The sequence below is a fragment of the Microcaecilia unicolor genome, chromosome 2 (assembly GCF_901765095.1).
Source record: "Microcaecilia unicolor chromosome 2, aMicUni1.1, whole genome shotgun sequence".
In the NCBI taxonomy this organism is placed as follows: domain Eukaryota; kingdom Metazoa; phylum Chordata; class Amphibia; order Gymnophiona; family Siphonopidae; genus Microcaecilia; species Microcaecilia unicolor.
In genome coordinates this window covers 330,154,554-330,175,053 of record NC_044032.1, presented here as the reverse complement: position 1 = coordinate 330,175,053, position 20,500 = coordinate 330,154,554, and the positions used below count along the sequence as shown (strand labels likewise).

The following is a 20,500-nucleotide window of genomic DNA, read 5'->3' as shown; positions in this document are numbered from 1 at the left end:
CAATCTAAAGTGCACCACTCATGGTCTAGAATTGACTACATATTGATATCACAAGCCTGGTTTTTCAAAGTCCAACGAGCTCATATCAGCCCCATGGAGATATCAGACCATCACATGATCTGGGTGGAAATTGAGTTAGGAGGAGGTGGTGGAGGGAGCAGACAGTGGAGATTTCCAGCTTATTTATACAGGGACAAACACTTGGCAGAATACTTATCAGAGAAATGGCAGCAGTATGAGGACACAAATCTGGCCTCGTGTAATTCGCCAGTGATTTTCTGGGAAGCCTCTAAGGTAGTTATGAGGGGGGAAATAATAGCGTTCCAAAGTGCTAGGAAAAAGCGCCTGGCGGCTGGCATACAGAACTTGGAAGCTGATTATGTAAAAGCAAAGAGGAAATACCTAAGCAATCCCACAGTAAATAACAGGGACCTAATGTCTGCAGCTTTGGTGGCACTCAATACCATGCTGCATGAGCAGGCCATGAGACAGTTGATAGCACAGCGCCTGAACTTTCAGCACTTCGGGAACAAAACAGGTAAATTATTGCCAAGAGTGGCCAAAGCACCTACTACACAGAGGTATATTCCAGTGCTAGACGACTCTATGAGGAACAAGCTCACGCAGTTGACAGATATAGCAGAAGCATTCCAAAGCCACTTTAAAGAAAGGTACGCCCCTAAAGACCGGCAACGGGGTCCCTCCACTAGGGACTACCTGGAAGACGCAAAAATGCCTCAGCTGCCAGATATTTTTTTTTATTTTTGTTTTTGTTACATTTGTACCCCGCACTTTCCCACTCATGGCAGGCTCAATGCGGCTATAGCTCGTCAAATGCTATCAGAGCCGCTGCGCGCACAGGAAGTATTTAAAGTAATAAAAGATCTGAAGGCCGGCTCGGCCCCCGGGCTTGATGGATTCCCTAATGATTATTATAAAATGCTATCACCGCAGAAATGTGGAGCGCTGGTTGATTATTTTGACGCAGTAGTGGACAGGGGGTTTATATCGCCACGGGAGAATGAGGCATTGATCTCCTTAATCCCCAAGCCCAGCAAGCCCAAAGATCAGGTAGAATCTTACCGGCCCATCTCTCTCATCAACGTGGATATTAAAATCTTATCCCGAATCCTGGCAAATAGGTTGATGTCCTATGTCCCAGATCTAATTGGTGAGCATCAAGTTGGGTTTATTAAGGGCCGCCAAGCAGTTAGACAGGTGTGTAAAGTCCTGTTGACAGTGGCGTATGGCCAAGTTACGAGGGACCCCCTGTTGCTGGTCAGCCTAGACGCGGCCAAGGCTTTTGACAACGTAAACTGGGACTACTTGTTCCAAGTCCTAGACTACATCGGGTTGGGTGGCTGGTTCTTAAAGGCGATAAGCGCACTTTACAAAAACAATAGAGCGCAAATATTGGTAAATGGCACTAGAACTGGGCCCATTCAGGTCGAAAGGGGCACAAGGCAGGGCTGCCCATTGTCTCCAATATTGTTTCTTATATACCTAGAACCCTTGCTCCGAACGGTTTTATTGGATCCTGATATACAGGGGGTGGTATTGCAGGGGAGCCCAATAAAAATATTAGCTTTTGCCGATGACATGTTTCTCACACTTACACAGCCGAAAACTTCTGTCCCACGCCTAATAGAAGTCATAGATGAATTCGGGTTTTTTTCCGGATTGCAATTAAATTTACAGAAATCACTAGCCCTCCCAATACAGGAAACGATACAGTTGGAGTGGGAGGGCTCGTTCCCGTTCACATGGGCTGCGGGCACCCTCAGGTACTTAGGGATCTGTATTCCAAGGGACTTGACAAACCTATATAAAGTAAACGTGGACCTCCTGAAGAAACGCACTAAAGAGGCGTTGCAGGGTTGGCAGGGTTTACCCGTGTCCCTAAAGGGGAGAATCGCCATGTACAATATGTTCATCTTCCCAAAGTGGACATATGTTTTCCAGATGATTCCTGCTACCCTGGGCTATAGGGAGGAGAAGTGGCTACACAAAACCCTAACAGTTTTTTTATGGCAGGGCAAACGAGCACGAATTGGTTTAAAGAAACTTATGAGACCCTGTACAAAGGGGGGACTGGGGCTGTTGGATTTCAAACTGACAGCACTAGCATGTAACCTACGGCATTTATCTGATTGGTTCCGATAGAGGGAGTTTTTCTCATGCACAAAGGTGGAGACTTCTCTGATGGCCCCAATGGGGTTTGCTTATTGGCTACATGCTCCGTCGGCAGAGCTCCCAGCATTGGGACCTTATGGGATTATTTTGAACCCCTTGAGGAAAACATGGAGGTGGCTGTGTGGAGCCTACCATTGGAACAGAGAAGTCTCCCCATTACTTCCTATCAAAGGTAATTTAGCATTTCCATAGGGGGGTAACTCTGCCTTGTTTAAAAAATGGGTCACTTGCGATACAAAGTATCTGTTTCAGGTGGTGTCCGAGGGGGGAGCAATCAAATCTTTTCAGGCCCTGTGTGAGGAATTTGGGTTAGGGCAAAATGATTACTACCAATATATACAATTGAAACACTATGTCAAAACACTACCCTCTGTAGACCTCGCGCAAGATAGATGGGAATCCATGAGTGAAGTACTTGACCTGGAAGCCCAGTTAAAGGTGCCGCTTCGGTATTTTCATAGCCAACTGAGAGATGCACAGGCACCACTAGATTATACGCAGGTGTCACAACAATGGCAGCAGGAGCTAAGGTGGAAACCTGATCCTGGACAGATTCAACTATGTTTGGCAAGCATATATCAAGTGACAGAGAACATAAAATGGCAGGAAATGCAATACAAATTTGTGCTGCGGCTGTACATCTCGCCTCATAGGGCGTACAGAGCAACCCTTCGGGACACGGACGATTGCCCCAAGTGTGGACATGGGGGAACTTCCCTAGGACATATGTTCTGGCTGTGTGGAAAGGTGACTCCTTTCTGGACCAAATTGGGGAGTCAAGTATCACAAATGTGGAAAGTGCAATGGCGCCCAACGCCGGGACAGCTTTTCGACGTCTACAAAATACGCGGCACATCGCCAGAGGGACTCACTGCCTTCCTGAAAAGGGCAGTTTTGATGGGTAAATAGACCATACTACAGTTATGGCTGCAACCAGATTCACCTGGAATCCCAAAGTGGAGAGGAGCCATGATGCAATGCTGTATGCTGGAAAAGAAGAAAGTGGGAGATCTTGCTTCAGGAAAGGGAGACAAATTTTGTAAAACTTGGTTACCTTTTTGGGACACTCTGACACCTGTAGCGAGAAGTAGGATTCTGAATAGTTAAATGGATCAATAGGGGAGGGAGGGAGGGAAAGGGAGGGGGACGGGGGAAGCAAGGGAGGGGAGAGTGGGAAAAATGATGATGTATGTCGCATGATGTACACTAACTGACATGTAAATAGCATATAGATGTGTTCCCTTTGCTATATGATGTCGTGTGATATGGGTCATCAATAAAAATTGTTTATATAAAAAAAAAAAAAAAAAAAAAACTAACCCCAGGTTCCAGGCCGGACAGAGAGCACGGGAGGACGGAGCCGAAGCACCCCTCTGAGAAACAGTGCCACATCCGGCCAAGCAGCCAGAGAGGCCAGTGACCTTCCCTCGAAAACATGCTAAGGCTGCCACTTGAACACGCAGGGAATTATAGGCCAAGCCTTTTTTGTAAACCATCCTGCAAAAAGTCAAGTATCGGCGAGACAGAAGCCCGCATGGGTGTGATCGCTTTAGAAGCACACCAAGCCTTAAATTGGCACCAAATCCTGGCATAAGCCACGGAAGTGGAACGCTTGCAGGTCTGTAGGAGAGTGGAAATGACTTTACTGGAATAACTCTTGTCTCTCAATTGCACCCTCTCAATAGCCATGCCGTAAGACCAAAGCGGCAGGCGTCCTCCATGGTTACCGGTCCATGTGACAACAGATTCGGTACCAGAGGTAACAGCCAGAGAGCCTTTACCAGCATCCGCTGGAGGTCCGCAATACCACGGTCTCCTAGGCCAATCCGGGGCGATGAGAACCACCTCTCCTTGATGTAGCCGAATCCGCAGGAGAACTCGCCCTATCAAGGGCCATGGAGGGAACACATACAGGAGGCCCAGAGACCAAGGTTGAGCCACAACATCCAACCCCGCCAAGCGAGGATCTCTCCGTCTGCTGTAAAAGCACAGGACTTTGGCATTTGCGCTTGAGGCCATAAGATCCACTACTGGCGTCCCCCATTTGGGACAGATCTGCAGGAATACTTCGTCTGCTAGTTCCCACTCCGCTGGGTTGATTTGATTCCTGCTTAGATAATCGGCTTGCACGTTGCTCTGACCTGCAATGTGAGCTGCTGACAGAAGTTGCAGATGTAGCTCGGCCCAGTGGCATATCTGAGCGGCCTCTGCGGCCAGTGCTTGACACTGAGTGCCGCCTTGTCGATTTAAGTAGGCCACTGCTGTCATGTTGTCCGACAGAACTCTGACAGCCAATCCTTCCAGGGTCAATTGAAAGGCCAGAAGCGCCTGAAATATCGCTTTCAACTCCAAGTGACTGATGGACCACGCCGACTCCTCGGGTGTCCAGAGACCCTAGCCATGCCTTCCCCGGCAATGTGCACCTCAGCCCTTCAGGCTGGCATCTGTTACCACCAGGCACCAATCGGGAAGCGCTAGCGGCATTCCTCGCCGCAGCATGCTGTCTGAGAGCCACCACTCCATACTGAGCTGGGACGCAGGGAGCCACATGAGTCTGCATTGATAATCCTGAGATATTGGAGACCATCGTTGAAGCAGGGAACACTGCTGAGGTCTCAGGTGCGCTTTCGCCCATGGCACCACTTCTAAGGTGGCCGTCATCGACCCCAACAGCTGGACTATGTCCCAAGCTCACAGGCCAGGCATCCTCAGGAGCAGACGGACCTGGTTCTGAAGCTTGCACCGCCTTTGCTCGGGTAGGTATATATACCCCAAGGCTGTGTCAAACCAGACCCCCAAATATTCTAGAGATTGAGAGGGGGTCAGGTGACTTTTGGCTAAATTGACGACCCAGCCCAGAGATTGCAGTACTGAGACCACTCTGGCTGTAACATGATGACTCTCTTCTGCCGAGTCCGCTGATGAGCCAGTCGTCTAGGTACGGGTGAACCCGGATACCCTCTCGCCTGAGAAAGGCAGCTACTACCACCATTACCTTTGAAAAGGTTCAGGGAGCTGTGGCGAGGCCAAAAGGCAAGGCCCAAAACTGGAAATGCTTTCCCATCACCGCAAAACGCAGAAACTTCTCGTGCGGGGGCCAAATTGGTATGTGCAAGTAAGCTTCTTTCAGGTCCAGAGATGTGAGAAACTCTCCTGGCTGTAACGCCGCAAAGACGGAGTGCAGGGATTCCATGTGAAAATGCCGCACTCTCAGAGACTTGTTGACTTCTTTTAAGTCTAGGATTGGCCGAAAAGACCCTTCTTTTCGCGGCACCACAAAGTAAATTGAGTAACAGCCAGAGCCCAGTTCGGTGGGAGGCACCGGGCACACCGCCCCTAGATGAATCAAGCCTTGTAAGGTCTCCTCTACCACCGCCCGTTTGGCGGCAAAACCGCATGGGGACTCCACAAACACATCTCCTATCAGGGCATTGAATTCTATGCTGTAGCCATCTCTGATCAGGTCCAAGACCCACTGATCTGAGGAAATCTTGGCCAACTCCTCGTGAAAGAGGGAAAGTCGTCCTCCTATAACAGGGAGCGAGGAGAGGGCTGGCACACCATCATTGAGAGGGTCGCCCTTGAACTCCAGGCCTTGAGCCAGCTGCTGCGGAACGCTTGTCCAAGCGAAAGGAGTTCCTCTGCTGAAAACGGGCATGAGAAGTGAACCCAGCAGAACGCCCTGGTGGTACCATCGAGCTTCTCTGAAGCGAGGTCTGTAAGAGGAGGTAACCGCCTGACCCTAGGAGGAAGGCCGCAGCCTGTCCTCGGGTAAGCGCTGGGGTGTAGCATCCCCCAGGCCTTTAACAATGTTCTCCAACTCCTCCCCAAATAGGAGAAGGCCTCGAAAGGGCAACTTCACCAACCTTTGCTTAGAGGCCATGTCAGCCGCCCAACGCCGTAGCCACAACATGCGGCGAGCCGCCACCGCCACAGCCGAAGCTCTGACCAGATCATAAAGAGCGTCAGCCAAGAAAGACAAGGCCGACTCCATCCGCGGTGCCACCTCCGCAAGGGGCTCCGCTCCATCTCTGGGCTGTTCCACTGCCTGTTGTAACGAAGCAAGACAGGTTCGGGCAGCGTAACAGCTGCATGCAGACGCCCGTAAGGATAGGCCTGAAATCTCAAAGGGCCGCTTTATAGCTAATTCAAGGCGTCGGTCCTGCATGTCCTTCAGGGCAACTCCTCCTTCCACTGGGAGGGTTTGTCACAGCTGTGACTAGGGCATCCACTTTAAGCACAGCTAAGCGTGCCAGAGGGTATAATTGCCCCATATCCCTGGCAACTTTCAAAGGCCCCTCGGGGTCAGCCCATTGAGCTGAAATAAGCTCTTGGATGGAGTCATGCAAAGGAAAGGCTCGAGCAGGCTTCTTAGTACTTGTCATCCTCAGATTAGCAGAGGAGAGCTCAGCACTCGCAGGATCTTCAATAGAGAGGGCCTGCAGTGCATTAGAAATCAGCGCTGGCAGCTCATCGCAGTGGAAAATCCTCACCGCGGAAGGATCATCTGGATCCAGTGGCAATCCTGCACCTTCCTCTGGTTCTCCAGACCACGAGGGCCTACCAGACCCCTCTGACTCCTCACATCCTGACCACGGGGGGGGGGGGGGGGGGGGGGGGGGGGGGAAACGGGAGTGCACCACTCTCTGAAGGGGAATCCATCCATCCTTCTGCGCTTGTCCTGCGGCCAATCTGTCAGGGAAAAACGCACCTGACGGTAATTCAAGGCTGGGCTCTACTGGAGGGGACAGAGGCAGCCGGGCCACTTGAGACCCCTGCGGGAGAGCTCTTTTTAACATAAATGCTTTATGCAGCAGCAAAACAAATTCAGGGGAGAATGGCTCACCCTGGCCTCCCGGTTCCAGTCCGGGGGAAATGGCTCTCATATTAGCCTCCATTTGAGGCTCCCCTCCAGGCTCACACCCCTCCGCCTCAGCAGGGGTCGCGCCATGCAGTTCCAAATGCCTGCTCCACGGAGCGGGAAGAAACCTCGCTCGCCATGCTCGGGCCGGCTCTGACGTCAGAAGAGCATGATTTACAGAGCACTGCTGCTGATCTGCGCTTGCCACAACAGGAACAGCGCTTTACAACCTCCGCAGCCATCGCCAAAAACGGCAGGAAATTCAAAATGGCGGATTCGCGCCAAAATCGCCCCGGAGGAGCTTCAAAATGCTCTTACCTCTCCGGATCGAGTCGACAGAGCTCCGATCCGCTGCACAAACTGAAGGAAAGCCTCTTTTCTTGGATCGCAGCGCTACAGCGCGAAGCGACTTCTTTTTTGTTGTTGTTGACGCTGTGAAGAAAGTTAGAGGCAACAGCGCAAGAGGCAACTTTTTCCACTCCGGAGGATCAGTAGCGTGGGAAAGGCAGTGAAAGGGCCAACCTATGTGCCTGCATCCACAGCGTGGGCAAAGACAGGGATAGGCTTGCCTATGTGTCTACATCCACATCGGGGGGGCCAGGTAAGGCAGGGAAAGGGCGTACCTATGTGCCTTTAAAGTGGGCACCATCAGCCACAACACCCCTGCTACAACTGGCAATAGCACAGGAGCCACCCCAGGCAGATTGCTGAAGGAGTTTGAACAAGCTGCGTCCACCCTGCTGGGGAGATAGAGAATACTGAAGAGGCAGATGGAGCTAGCTGGCCATGAGGCACTATGGTTTTTCAGTGCTCTCTATCCCCCCCTGCTGGTTGATGGACACAACCCACTCGTAATGGATTCATCTGCTTGATGACAAGGAAAATTAGTTATACTAATCATGTTAAAAGAGGCAATGAACTGCAAAATCCTTCATTTAGAACAGCAGCTATAGGCCCTAAGTAAGCAATTCGGTAACACTGCTTTTTGCTTCTTAAGAGACTGTCTTGGTTTTTTAATTATTGTAAACCGCTAAAAACCTGAACGTATCAGAGGTATAGAAGTATACTGTAATGTAATATAATGTAAATGGGTTAATTCATCAAAGAACTGTTCTCTTGCTTATTACAATATCAGCATGGAAACAAGGGGGAGGGGTAAAGCTTTTGGCTCATCTACTCGAGAGGGTCTGAAAAAGGTTTGAATCTTAAAAGACCAGACTGGGAGGAGTGTATACACAAATGAGATAATTTGCATTATTTTCTAAAACTATTATAAAAGATTATATGCCTCACCTCAGGAAGAGGGATTGCAGGGACACATTTATTTGGATACTTTGGATCTCCCAAGTTTAACATCAACAATAAAGAATTTTTGAATTCCCCTATAAAGCCGGAGGAAGTGAACTGCACAATCAAACAGAGCCCTCTGCTGAAAACCCCAGGAGTGGATGGCTTTAGGAACGAGTGTTAAAAGCTCCTAGGTAAGGAAATAGTTATGCCCCTTACACATATGTTTATTGCGATTGTGGACATGGCATCCTTACCTGAGTATCTCAATCTAGTGCAGATAATTGTACTCCCGAAGCCAGGCAGAGATCATATCCTTCAGGCTTGGTGCCCTGAGCCATTGCTCACCTGGTCCATTTTTTGAGCCCTGCATAGTAAAGGACAGCAGATAAACACCTGAATGGTCCAGTCTTCCTAACAGTTACATTCACCATCAATTCATGAATAAACCAGCAATCCAACAGTATTACTAACAACATTTTAATCACTAAATTCAACTTTAAGATATCTTCCCCTCTCTCACTGAGATACATAGAACCTTCACTCATAGCATACAGTATGAATGTGGTAACACTAAGACACATACTTGATCCTGATCTTCCTTGCATTTACAGACCACAAAATGTAGAAGATGATCCAGCAGTGGCCTTACTTCCCCACTGCTGGGGTTGCTGTCTAAGCAACACTCCTTCCCAGTCTATCCTTAGGGATCCTCTGTGTCTATCTCATGTGTCTAGCCCACTTTTTATCTCCACCATCTCCACCAGGAGGGCATTTCAAGCATCTAATACCCTCTCGGTAAAAAAGTATGCCCTGATGCTACTCCTAAATCTATCACCCTGGAACCTCAATTTATGTCCTAGAGTTACAAACTAGAGTTCTACCGCTTCTCTGTCTCTGGAAAGGGAAAATTAGGTTCTTACCTTGGTAATTTTCTTTCCTTTAGTCACAGCAGATGAATCCATTATGAATGGGGTGTGTCCACCTACCAGCAGGGGGAGATAGAGAACACTGAAAATCATAGTGCCTCTAGGATGGCTAGCTCCATCTGCCTCTCAGTATTTTGAAGCTTTCCAAAGCAGTGTTAAACCGCAAAGTAGCATAACATGAACTTTCCTCACAGCGAATGAACGCCCCAAAACAGGAGCAATAACACAAAGTAGGGACGAACTCAACCTCCTGTAGTGGAACAGAATTCCTGAAGACTGTTTTCCAACTTCTCCCAATGAGGGAACATGTCTGCAGGAAAAACTGAACACAAAATGGAGTCAATCAGGGAGGGCTCATGGATTCATCTGCTGTGACTAAAGGAAAGAAAATTACCAAGGTAAGAACCCAATTTTCCCTTCCTTGTCATCAAGCAGATGAATCCATTACGAATGGGATGTATCAAAGCAATCCCTAAATAGGGCGGGAACAAGCCACACCACGCGCAAGCACTTGTGCTCCAAAAAGCGCGTCCCTCCTGGCAGCCACATCCAGCCTGTAATGAAAGGCAAAAGAGAGCTTAGAAGCCCAAGTAGCTGCACTACATATCTCTTGAAGAGAGAGTGCTCCCGTCTCAGCCCCAGAGGAAGAAATCGCTCTTGTGGAATGTGCCTTAAAGGCGTCAGGCGGAGGCCGGCTAGATAGCAGATATGCAGAAAAAATGGCTTCCTTAAGCCAACGGGCTATAGTGGCTTTAGACGCTGGAGACCCTCTGCGAGGACCTGACTACAATACAAAAAGGTAATCAGAGGTCCTGAAAACATTAGACATCTGCAGATACTGCAACAGAGCCCTGCGCACATCCAGAAGGTGCAACTGCCCAAAAGATTCCGGAAACTCCTCCTTAGTAAAGGAGGGCAGATAAATAGGCTGGTTTAGGTGAAACGCTGAAACCACCTTAGGCAGGAAGAAAGGCACAGTACGTACCGTTACTCCGGACTCTGAGAATGGCAGAAATGGGTCTCGACAGGACAGCGCCTGGAGCTCAGAAACCCGTCTTGCCGATGGAATGGCCATCAAAAAGACTGTCTTTAGAGTCACATCCTTCTCCTAAGCTCTCCGAAACTCGCCTCAGCATCTCGAAGGGCGAACACTGAAGAGCCTTTAATACTAGCCCCAGGTTCCAAGCCGGACAAGGACCCTGCACGGGAGGCCGGAGCCGAAGCACCCCTCTACGAAACCGTGCAATGTCCGGATGTGCAGCCAGGGAGAGGCCAGCAACCTTCCCCCGAAAATATGCCAAGGCTGCCACTTGAACACGCAGGGAATTATAGGCCAAGCCTTTTTGTATACCATCCTGCAAAAAGTCAAGTATCGGCGAGACAGAAGCCCGCATGGGTGTCATCGCTTTAGAAACACACCAAGCCAAAAACTGGCGCCAGATCTGAGCATAGGCAATGGAAGTGGAATGCTTGCGGGCCTCCAAGAGAGTGGAGATGACCTTGTTAGAATAGCCCTTGTCTCTCAATTGCGCCCCCTCAATAGCCATGCCGTAAGACCAAAGCGGCAGGGATCCTCCATGGTCACCGGTCCCTGCGTCAACAGAGGCAAAGGAAGGGGAGCCTCCACCAGCATCTGCTGGAGGTCCGCATACCACGGCCGCCTGGGCCAATCCGGGACAATGAGGATCACCACTCCTTGATACAACCGAATTCGCAGGAGGAGTCGCCCTATTAAGGGCCAAGGAGGGAACACATACAGGAGGCCTGGGGGCCAGGGTTGAGCCGCAACATCCAACCCCGCCAAGCAAGGATCTCTCCGTCTGCTGAAAAAGGACGGGACTTTGGCATTTTTGCTTGAGGCCATAAGATCCGCTACGGGCGTTCCCCATTTGGCACAGATCTGAAGGAACACTTCGTCTGCCAGTTCCCACTCCGCAGGGTCGATTTGATACCTGCTTAGAAAGTCGGCTTGCACGTTGCTCTGACCTGCTATGTGAGCTGCTGACAGAAGCTGCAGATGTAGCTCGGCCCAGTGGCATATCTGAGCGGCCTCTGCGGCCAGTGTTTGACACCGAGTGCTGCCTTGTCGATTTATATAGGCCACTGCTGTCGTGTTGTCCGACAGAACTCTGATGGCTAGTCCCTCCAGTCATGTGAAAGGCCAGAAGAGCCTGGAATATCGCTCTCAGTTCCAAGCGATTGATGGACCACCCCGTTTCCTCGGGTGTGCACAGACCCTGGGCATAGCTTCCCTGGCAATGTGCTCCCCAGCCCTTCAGGCTGGCATCCGTTACCACCAGGCACCAATCGGGAAGTGCTAGCGGCATTCCTCGCCGCAGCATGCTGTCTGAGAGCCACCACTTCATACTGAGTCGGGCCGCAGAGAGCCACGTGAGTCTGCGTAAATAATCCTGGGCCACAGGAGACCATCGTTGAAGCAGGGCAATCTGCAGCGGTCTCGGGTGCGCTCTCGCCCATGGCACCACTTCCAAGGTGGCAGTCATCGACCCCAACAGCTGACAAAGTCCCAAGCTCGCGGGCGAGGCATCCTCAGGAGCAGACGGACCTGATTCTGAAGCTTGCACCGCCTTTGGTCGAGTAGAAAGACAAAGCCTGAGGCCGTGTCAAACCAGACCCCCAAATATTCTAGAGATTGAGAGGGGGTCAGGTGACTTTTGGGTATATTGACGACCCAGCCCAGAGAACGCAGTACTGAGACCACTCTGGCTGTTACATGATGACTCTCTTCTGCAGTCCGCTCTGATGAGCCAGTCGTCGAGGTACGGGTGAACCCGGATACCCTCTCGCCTGAGAAAAGCAGTTACTACCACCATTACCTTGGAAAAGGTTTGGGTAGCTATGGCGAGGCCAAAAGGCAAGGCCCGAAACTGGAAATGATTTCCCAACACCGCAAACCGGAGAAACCGTTGGTGCGGGGGCCATAAAGGAATGTGCAAGTAAGCTTCTTTTAGGTCCAGAGACGTGAGGAATTCTCCTGGCTGTACCGCCGCAATGACGGAGCGCAGGGTTTCCAAGTCACTACTTGTTGACTTTCTTTAAGTCGAGAATGGACCGAAAAGACCCACATTTTCGCGGCACCACAAAATAAATGAAGTAACGACCGCAGCCGTTTTCGGCGAGAGGCACAGGGATCACCGCTCCAAGGTGCAACAAGACTTGTGAGGTCTCCTCTACCACCGCCCATTTGATGGCAGTACTGCATCAGGCCTCCACAAACACGTCTCTCACCGGGGCACCGAATTCCAATCGGTAACCTTCTTTGATCAGGTCCAGGACCCACTGATCTGAGGTAATCTTGGTCCACTCCTCGAGAAAGAGGGAAAGACGTCCTCCTACAGCTGTAAAGGAGGCGTGGACCGGCGTCCCATCATTGTGGAGGACGGCCCTTAACTCCTGGCCTCGAGCCTGCCGCTGCAGTGCGTTTGTCCGAGCAAAAGGAGTTCCTCTGCTGAAAGCAGGCACGTTGAGTAAATCCAGCAGAGCGCCCCGGGCGATCCCTTCTAGCTTCATGGAAGCGAGGTCTGGAGGAGGAGGGAACCACTTGACCCTTGGAAGAAGGCCGCGGCCTATCCTCAGGTAACTGCTGGGGTTTAGCATCCCCCAGGTCTTTAACAATCTTCTCCAACTCCTCTCCAAATAACAGAAGGCCCTGAAAGGGCAACTTCACCAGCTTTTGCTTAGAGGCCATGTCAGCCGCCCAATGCCGTAGCCATAGAAGGCCACAGACATCTGTTTAGCCGAAGCTCTGACCAGATCAAAGAGGGCGTCAGCTAAAAATGACAAGGCCGACTCCATGTGTGGTGCAACCTCAGCAAAGGACTCCGCACCATCCATGGGCTGTTCCACTGTCTGTTGTAACCAAGAGAGGCAGGCTCGAGCAGCATAACAACTGCAAACAGACGCCCTTAAGGCTAGGCCCGAAATCTCAAAGGACCGTTTTAGCGCTGATTCCAGCCGCCGGTCCTGAATGTCCTTCAGGGCGATCCCTCCCTCTACTGGGAGGGTGGTCTTTTTTGTCATCGCCATGACTAAGGCATCCACTTTAGGCATCCCAAAACGAGCCAAGTGCTCCTCACTCAGAGGGTAAAGATGCTCCATCGCCCTGGCCACTTTCAAGGGCCCCTCGGGGTCAGCCCATTGAGCAGAAATAAGCTCTTGGATGGAGTCATGCAAAGGAAAGGCATGAGCAGGCTTCTTAGTATTCACCATCCTCAGATTGCCAGAGGACGCCTCGTCTTGAACAGGGTCATCAATAGAGAGGGCCTGTAAGGCATCAGAGATAAGTGCTGGCAGCTCATCGCGGTGGAAAATCCGAACCGCAGTGGGATCATCCAGATCCAGTGGCAAACCAGCTCCTTCCTCTGGCTCTTCAGACCACAAAGGCCTGCCAGATCCCTCAGAGTCCCCACAGCCCGACCACGGGGAGGGGGGGGGGGGGGGAAGGGGGGAGCGCCACTCTCCGATGGGGAATTTACCCGTCTATGCTTAGCGTGCATCCAACGCTCAGGGGCATCCATGTCTGGCATCAGCCCCGGGCTATCATCAGTCGGAGGGGAACCAGGTAGCAACGCAGTGGCAGACACCTGCGGCAGAGCTCTTTTCAGCATGAAGGCTTTATGTAAAATAAGCACAAACTCGGGGGAGAAAAACCTCACCCTGACCTCCCGTCTCCGAATTAGGAGCCATGGGGAACGGAGCTCTTCTGGTAGCCTCGGCCCGAGGCGCCCCTCTGCTCTCAGACTCCTCCGCAACTGCGGGGGTCGAGCCATGCGGCACTTCCAAGATGGCGCCCGCTGCCAGCTCCATCGAGTGGGAAGAATCATCGCTTGCCATGCTCGTACTGGCTCTACCATCTAAACAGCATGTTTTATAGAGCCCCGCTGCTGATCTGTGCTTGCCACAACAAGAACAGCGCTTAACTCCCTCAGCAGCCATCGCCGAAAAACAGCGGAATAAAATTCAAAATGGCGGCTTTGCACCAAAATCACCCCGGAGGAGCTGAGTACCACTCTTACCTCAAAGGACCCAGTCTATAAGCTCCGGTCACGCTGCACAGTCAGGAAAAGCCTCAGACACAGCAGCGCTGAAAAGCGCGTTTTTTATTTTTTTTTTATGCTGTGAGGAAAGTTGGAGGCAAACAGCTACAGAGGCACTCCGGAGGCAGAAGAGGGTGGGAAAGGCAGGGAAAGGGCAAACCTATATGCCTGCATCCACACAGGGGGAAGGGTAAGGCAGGGAAAGGGCGAACCTATGTGCCTTTAAAGTGGGCTCCACTTAGCCACAACACCCCTGCTACAACTGGCAAAAGCACAGGAGCCACCCCAGGCAGAATCTTCAAGGAGCTGAACAAGCTGCGTCCAACCCTGCTGGAAGATAGAGAAATACTGAGAGGCAGGTGGAGCTAGCCGTCCTAGAGGCACTATGGTTTTCAGTGTTCTCTATCTCCCCCTGCTGGTAGGTGGACACACCCCATTCATAATGGATTCATCTGCTGCTGATGACAAGGAAAGATTTGTTTGTACATTAATACTGTCAAGTATTTAAACTTCTGTATCATATCTCCCTTATCCCTCCCTCATTTCCTCTAGTCTAGGGTATATTCAGGTCTTCCAGTCTCTTCTCATAGGTTTTCTGGAGCAGACCCCATACTAGTTTAGTCACCTTTCTCTGAACTACTTCAGGTCTTATGTCCCTTGTAAGATACAGCCTCCAAAACTGAACATAATTCTTCAAGTCAGGCCTTATCTATGACTTGTACAGGGTATCAACATCTCCTGTTAGGGAAAGGGAAAAGGGAAATGGGACTTGATTTACTGCCTTTCTGAGGTTTTTGCAACTACATTCAAAGCGGTTTACATATATTCAGGTACTTATTTTGTACCATGGGCAATGGAGGATTAAATGACTTGCCCAGAGTCACAAGGAGCTGCAGTGGCAATCGAACTCAGTTCCCCAGGATCAAAGTCCACTGCACTAACCACTAGGCTACTCCTCCATTCTCTCTAAATAGCCTAACATCCTTCTGGCTATGGCCACCGCCTTGTCACACTGTTTCGCTGCCTTCAGATTCTCCAACAGTATCACTCCAAGGTCCCTCTCCTGGTTTGTGCATGCCAGCCTCTCACCCCTTAGCGCATACAGCTCCCCAAATGCATCACTCTTATTTCTTTGCATTAACTGCCAAACATTAGACCATTCTTCTAATTTTTGTAAATCACTTAAGTTGTTCACTCCCTCGTGTCCACTCTGTTGAAAATCTGTGTGAGATCCACAAAAGGCAAACTTTTTCATCTTGGCAATATCATTCGCAAAAATATTGAGCAGAACCAGCTCCAGTACTGATCCTTGAGGCACTCCACTACTGTTTTCTTTCCTCTGAGTGAATGCCATTTACCACCAACCTCAGCCATCTGTCTGTCAATCAGTTTTTTTTTAATTGAAAACAGTTGAGACATACAACACAAATGATGTCCCACTTGTTATTAAGCAATATGAAGCAGCAGCAGCATATCCAGACCAAAATTAAATCATCACTCCTATTCACATTCTATTTATTTCTCCCTTCCCTCCCCCAGCTAACCCTCTAAGTTCCTACTGACTCCCAGCCCCACTTCTATCCTCCTACTCCCAATCTCCAACTCCCTGTGCTACTGTCCCCCCTCATTTGCTAGGCTGTTTGTTTCAGGGAAACCGAGCTCTATATAAATGCCATATTAACATTATACTTCTAATCTTTTAGCAGTTTTCATCTTACACGCCTCCCAATCTGAAATCAGATGCATACTGTTCTCCAGTGCTTTTTTTGTAGGAAAAAAGGTGCCAGTACTCATTATGGGCGGGGTCACCACATATAGCGCCACCCCTAATGTAGCCACACCCACATTAGCCACACCCCTTCTTCCAGCCTTGGCGCATATAAACAGACATCATTGAAAATATTATACTAGTATAGGAGAAGAAGAAAAAATGTGATTTTTTTTCATTATAAATAATTTCTGTAAGCTGTTACAGCTCCAGTATAACCAGTGCAAAATAAGACAAATTACAAACACTAAAATGAAAATAAAATGGTTTTGTTGGGATCTGTAAATACACCTTTGATACAATAAAGATATTTTCCAAAAAAATGATTTTTTTTCTACCTTTGTTGTCTGGTGACTTTGTTTTTCTATCCATATTGGTCCCAGTCTCTGATTCTGCTGCTCTCTATCTGTTCTCAACTCCATTTCCAGGGCTTCCTTTCCATTTATTTCTTTACTTTCCTCCTTTCTTCATTTCTTGCCCTGCATCCATAAGTAAAAGCTGGGTCCTCCTCCATGGAATTGACTGGAGGAGGTATAACTTGGATCCAGCCTATTTTGTCCATCCATGTGCAGTTTTTCTCCTCTCTTCCCTTTCCCTCATCTCCATCCATGTGCAGCTTCTTTTTTCTTTCCTCCCCTCCATCCATGTCCAGCACTTCTCCTCTCTCCTCTCCTCCATCCATGTCCAGCACTTCTCATCTCTCTTCCCTCCTCTGTATCCATATAAAGCAATAATTCTCTCTCCCCTCTCCTCCATCCAAGTCAGCATTTCTCCTCTCTCCTAGCCAACTCCTCCACCCATCCATGTCCAGCAATTCTCCTCTATCTCCTGCTCTCCTCTCCATCCATTTCTAGCATTTCTCCTCTCTCCCCTGCTCACCCCTCTCATCCATGTCCAGCAATTCTCTCTTCCCTGTCCAGCGATTCTCCTCTCCCCCCCTCCATGTCCAGCAATTCTCTCATCCGTCCTCCCCTCCCCGTCCAGTGATTCTCCTCTCTCCCCTCCATGTCAAGCAATTCTCTCTTCCCTGCCCTCCCCTCCATGTCCAGCAATTCTCTCATCCCTGTCTTCCCCTCCCCGTCTAGCGATTCTCCTCTCTCCCCTCCATGTCCAGCAATTCTCTCATCCCTGTCCTCCTCTCCCCGTCCAGCGATTCTTCTCTCTCCCCTCCATGTCCAGCAATTCTCTCTTCCCTGCCCTCCCCTCCATGTCCAGCAATTCTCTCTTCCCTGTCCTCCCCTCCCATGATTTCCAGTGATTCTCCGCCTCTCCCCTGCCCTCCCATCGATGTACAGTGATTCTCTGTCTCTCCCCTGCCCTCACCTCTCCCATATCCAGTGATTCTTCGTCCCCACAGCCGTCCTCCTTCACTGCCTGCCAGCCAGCGTCGGACTCAGAAGGGAACGGTGCAGGCAGTGACTGGCTGGCAGCGTCGTAGCTTCCCTCTGCAAGTCCCGCCTACAACTGCCTGTTTCCGCATAAGCGGGACTCGCAGAGGGAAGCTACGACGCTGCCAGCCAATCGCTGCCTGCACCGTTTCTGAGTCCGACGCTGGCTGGCAGGCAGTGAAGGAGGACGGCTGGGGAATGAAGAAACGCTGGATATGGGAGAGATGAGGGCAGGGGAGAGACGGAGAATCGCTGCACATCGATGGAAGGGCAGGGGAGAGGCGGAGAATCACTGGATATCATGGAAGGGGAGGACAGAAGGTGCCGGTACGCCGTACCGTTGCATACCGGCACAAAAAAAGCACTGCTGTTCTCCCGTCAGGCAAGCACAGACAGAGTCTCACTGATCCAAGATTTAAGTATGGTTTTTATGACAAACAACAACGCCACTCTAAGAATGCAAATGTGGCAAGTCAAAAGCCCTTGCTCCCCGAGTGCTTCACAGTAGACTATTATATGTCCATTTTAGTGGTCTCTGCACCAGTTTCAATAGTCTTCAGCATCTCCCTAAATGTCTTTCAACTTCATATGCTCTAAGAAAGAATAAATAAAAAGGCAAAAACAGATTTTACACTTCACACATGCATCCTCTCACAACGTCAAAAATATGCTTCTTTACCTAGACATGTGAACCAATCTGTAGTGTATTTCCTGAAGGCATACATTAACTGTCACCCAAGGTCCACTTACAAAACAGATTTTAACTGCTTAACTGCTATGCTCTTCCCTAAATCCTTCTCCTATGACTGCATTAAACCTTCCAAGAATGTGCCACTCCTCTCCTCTCTCACAATCCAATACCACGTTGACAACTAAACTTAGAGGGTGTTTGCAAAACCAATTTGACAACTACCTGAAAGTGAATAGCTTGTTGTCTACTGAGGGAGGAAAAATGATGCCTCGCCTGTGTGTTTGGCAAACCCTTCACCTTGAGCTGCGCAAAGGATGGGAATATCCCATTCCCCAGCTTCACAGCAACTAACCCAAATACTTACAACTCCTTTTCTTCCCATCAATGAAATAATGCAGTGGTACCTGAACCTTGTCATGAGAGAGATTAGCATGCAGTGGATGCAAATCTTTCATATGTATATTCATTGTGGATATCCTGAAAACCTGACTGGCTGTGGTGCCACCATGACCAGATTTAGGAACCACTGCAATAGCGTATTCTCCTCTCTCACAGGAAAATCCACGTTGCACCAGACTACACCCTCCCTATCTCAGATAGCCTGAAAATACTCGGCGTTATAATCGACCACAACCTTACACTTGAGAACCAAGTGAACTCCACAACAAAGAAAATGTTCCACTCAATGAGGAAACTTAAATGTGTAAAACCTTTCTTCTCGAGGAAAATATTCCGTAACCTAATACAATCAATGGTACTAAGCCATGCAGACTATTGCAACAGAATCTATGCGGGATGTAAAGAACAACTCACAAAAAAACTCCAGACCACTCAAAACACAGCAGCCAGGCTGATATTTGGTAAAATACGATTTAAAAGTGCCAAACCCCTCCGAGAAAAACTGCATTGGCTCCCAATTAAACAACGTACTACCTTCAAAATCTGCACCATGGTCCACAAAATTATTTACGACGAAGTCCCAGGCTACATGATAGACCTCATAGATCTACCAACCAGAAACACAACCAGATCATCACAAACATACCTAAACCTCCACTAACCAAACTGCAAAGGACTCAACTACAAAGCAACCTACGCATCCAGCTTCTCCTATATAAGCACACAACTACGGAACTCACTGCAAAAGCTGTGAAAACAACCAACGACCATCTAAACGTCAGGAAATCAATAAAAACCAACCTGTTCAAAAAGGCATACCCTACCGACCCAACATAAATGCCTACACTCTGCAACACAGCAAAATCAAAGCTCGTAATGGACACTATATAACCTCTCCTCTCTTCGATCCCCATTGTGCCTGAACCTTAATCGACCACAGCATCACCATGTATTTGTTTCTCTACCGGACTTGGCGAACGCCTTTACGGTACTATGTAAGCCACATTGAGCCTGCAAATAGGTGGGAAAATGTGGGATACAAATGTAACAAAACAAACAAATAAATAATTATGATGATGTCCCCTCTGCATCTCCCACTATTTTCCTCCACCTTTTATAGGGGTTACAACATAGGATCGAGCCCACCAGTTTCCCCTACCTTCTATGGTTTCATATGCAAAGCACTGCATGGCTCATAAGGGGTCCAGCTGTCTATTCACAGCTATTGTGACATTTATGTAACCATTGACGTAGAGCTGCTACATTATATAAATGTAAACCTGGGAAACCCAAACTCCCTTGCTCACAATGTAAGGCTAGGTACACATACCCTATTTTCACAGACTTATTCCTCCAAATGAAGGAGCCTAGTATACTGCTGTACGTCTGCTTCTCCTTCCATCTTATTCACACTGGGATTATTACAAGTGGTAGATCAATTTTGGTAATATTACCATTTTCACAAGTGTCACTACTCAACAGGGAAAAAGGATGCTCTCTTCACTAAATACAATGCTCATTGACTTGATGCAGTCTACCCTCGACATTCCTCCTATACACTAACTGCAGGATGCCCGATAAGGTAGCCTCTACATTTTTATTTATTTTAATTTGCCCATGCAAGCAGAAATGTTGGCAAGTTCAAGCATTTACAGCCTGAGGGATGTCACCATCGCCTCAGATTTGTCAAATTTATGCACACCCCAGAAAATTATTCAAACTGCTGAATGAGCTCTTATAGCTTAAAAATATGCTGCTGTTTATTGACTAGCCCAGCACTAATATCATCCGGAAACCAACTAATCTTACATATCTGTATTCTTCCTCAGATTGCCAGATTTTAGTGGCTAAAGGTTCTGACGACAAAACAAGTAAGAGGAGACAACTCTATCCCCCTTTTCTCTCCTCTGCCTCTTCGAATAGCGGT

General features: G+C 49.2%; 1 protein-coding gene across 2 annotated transcripts in view; it reads right to left on the bottom strand.

Annotated features, from left to right (window-relative positions):
- The window catches only part of PCGF3 (polycomb group ring finger 3), a 711,906-nt gene that overhangs the window by 632,469 nt on the left and 58,937 nt on the right, over positions 1-20,500 (bottom strand). For both annotated transcript variants that reach the window (XM_030194352.1, XM_030194350.1), the window contains exon 2: positions 8,599-8,708. The gene's annotated coding sequence lies outside the window, so the exon portion shown is untranslated. The remainder of the gene's footprint in view (positions 1-8,598; positions 8,709-20,500) is intronic.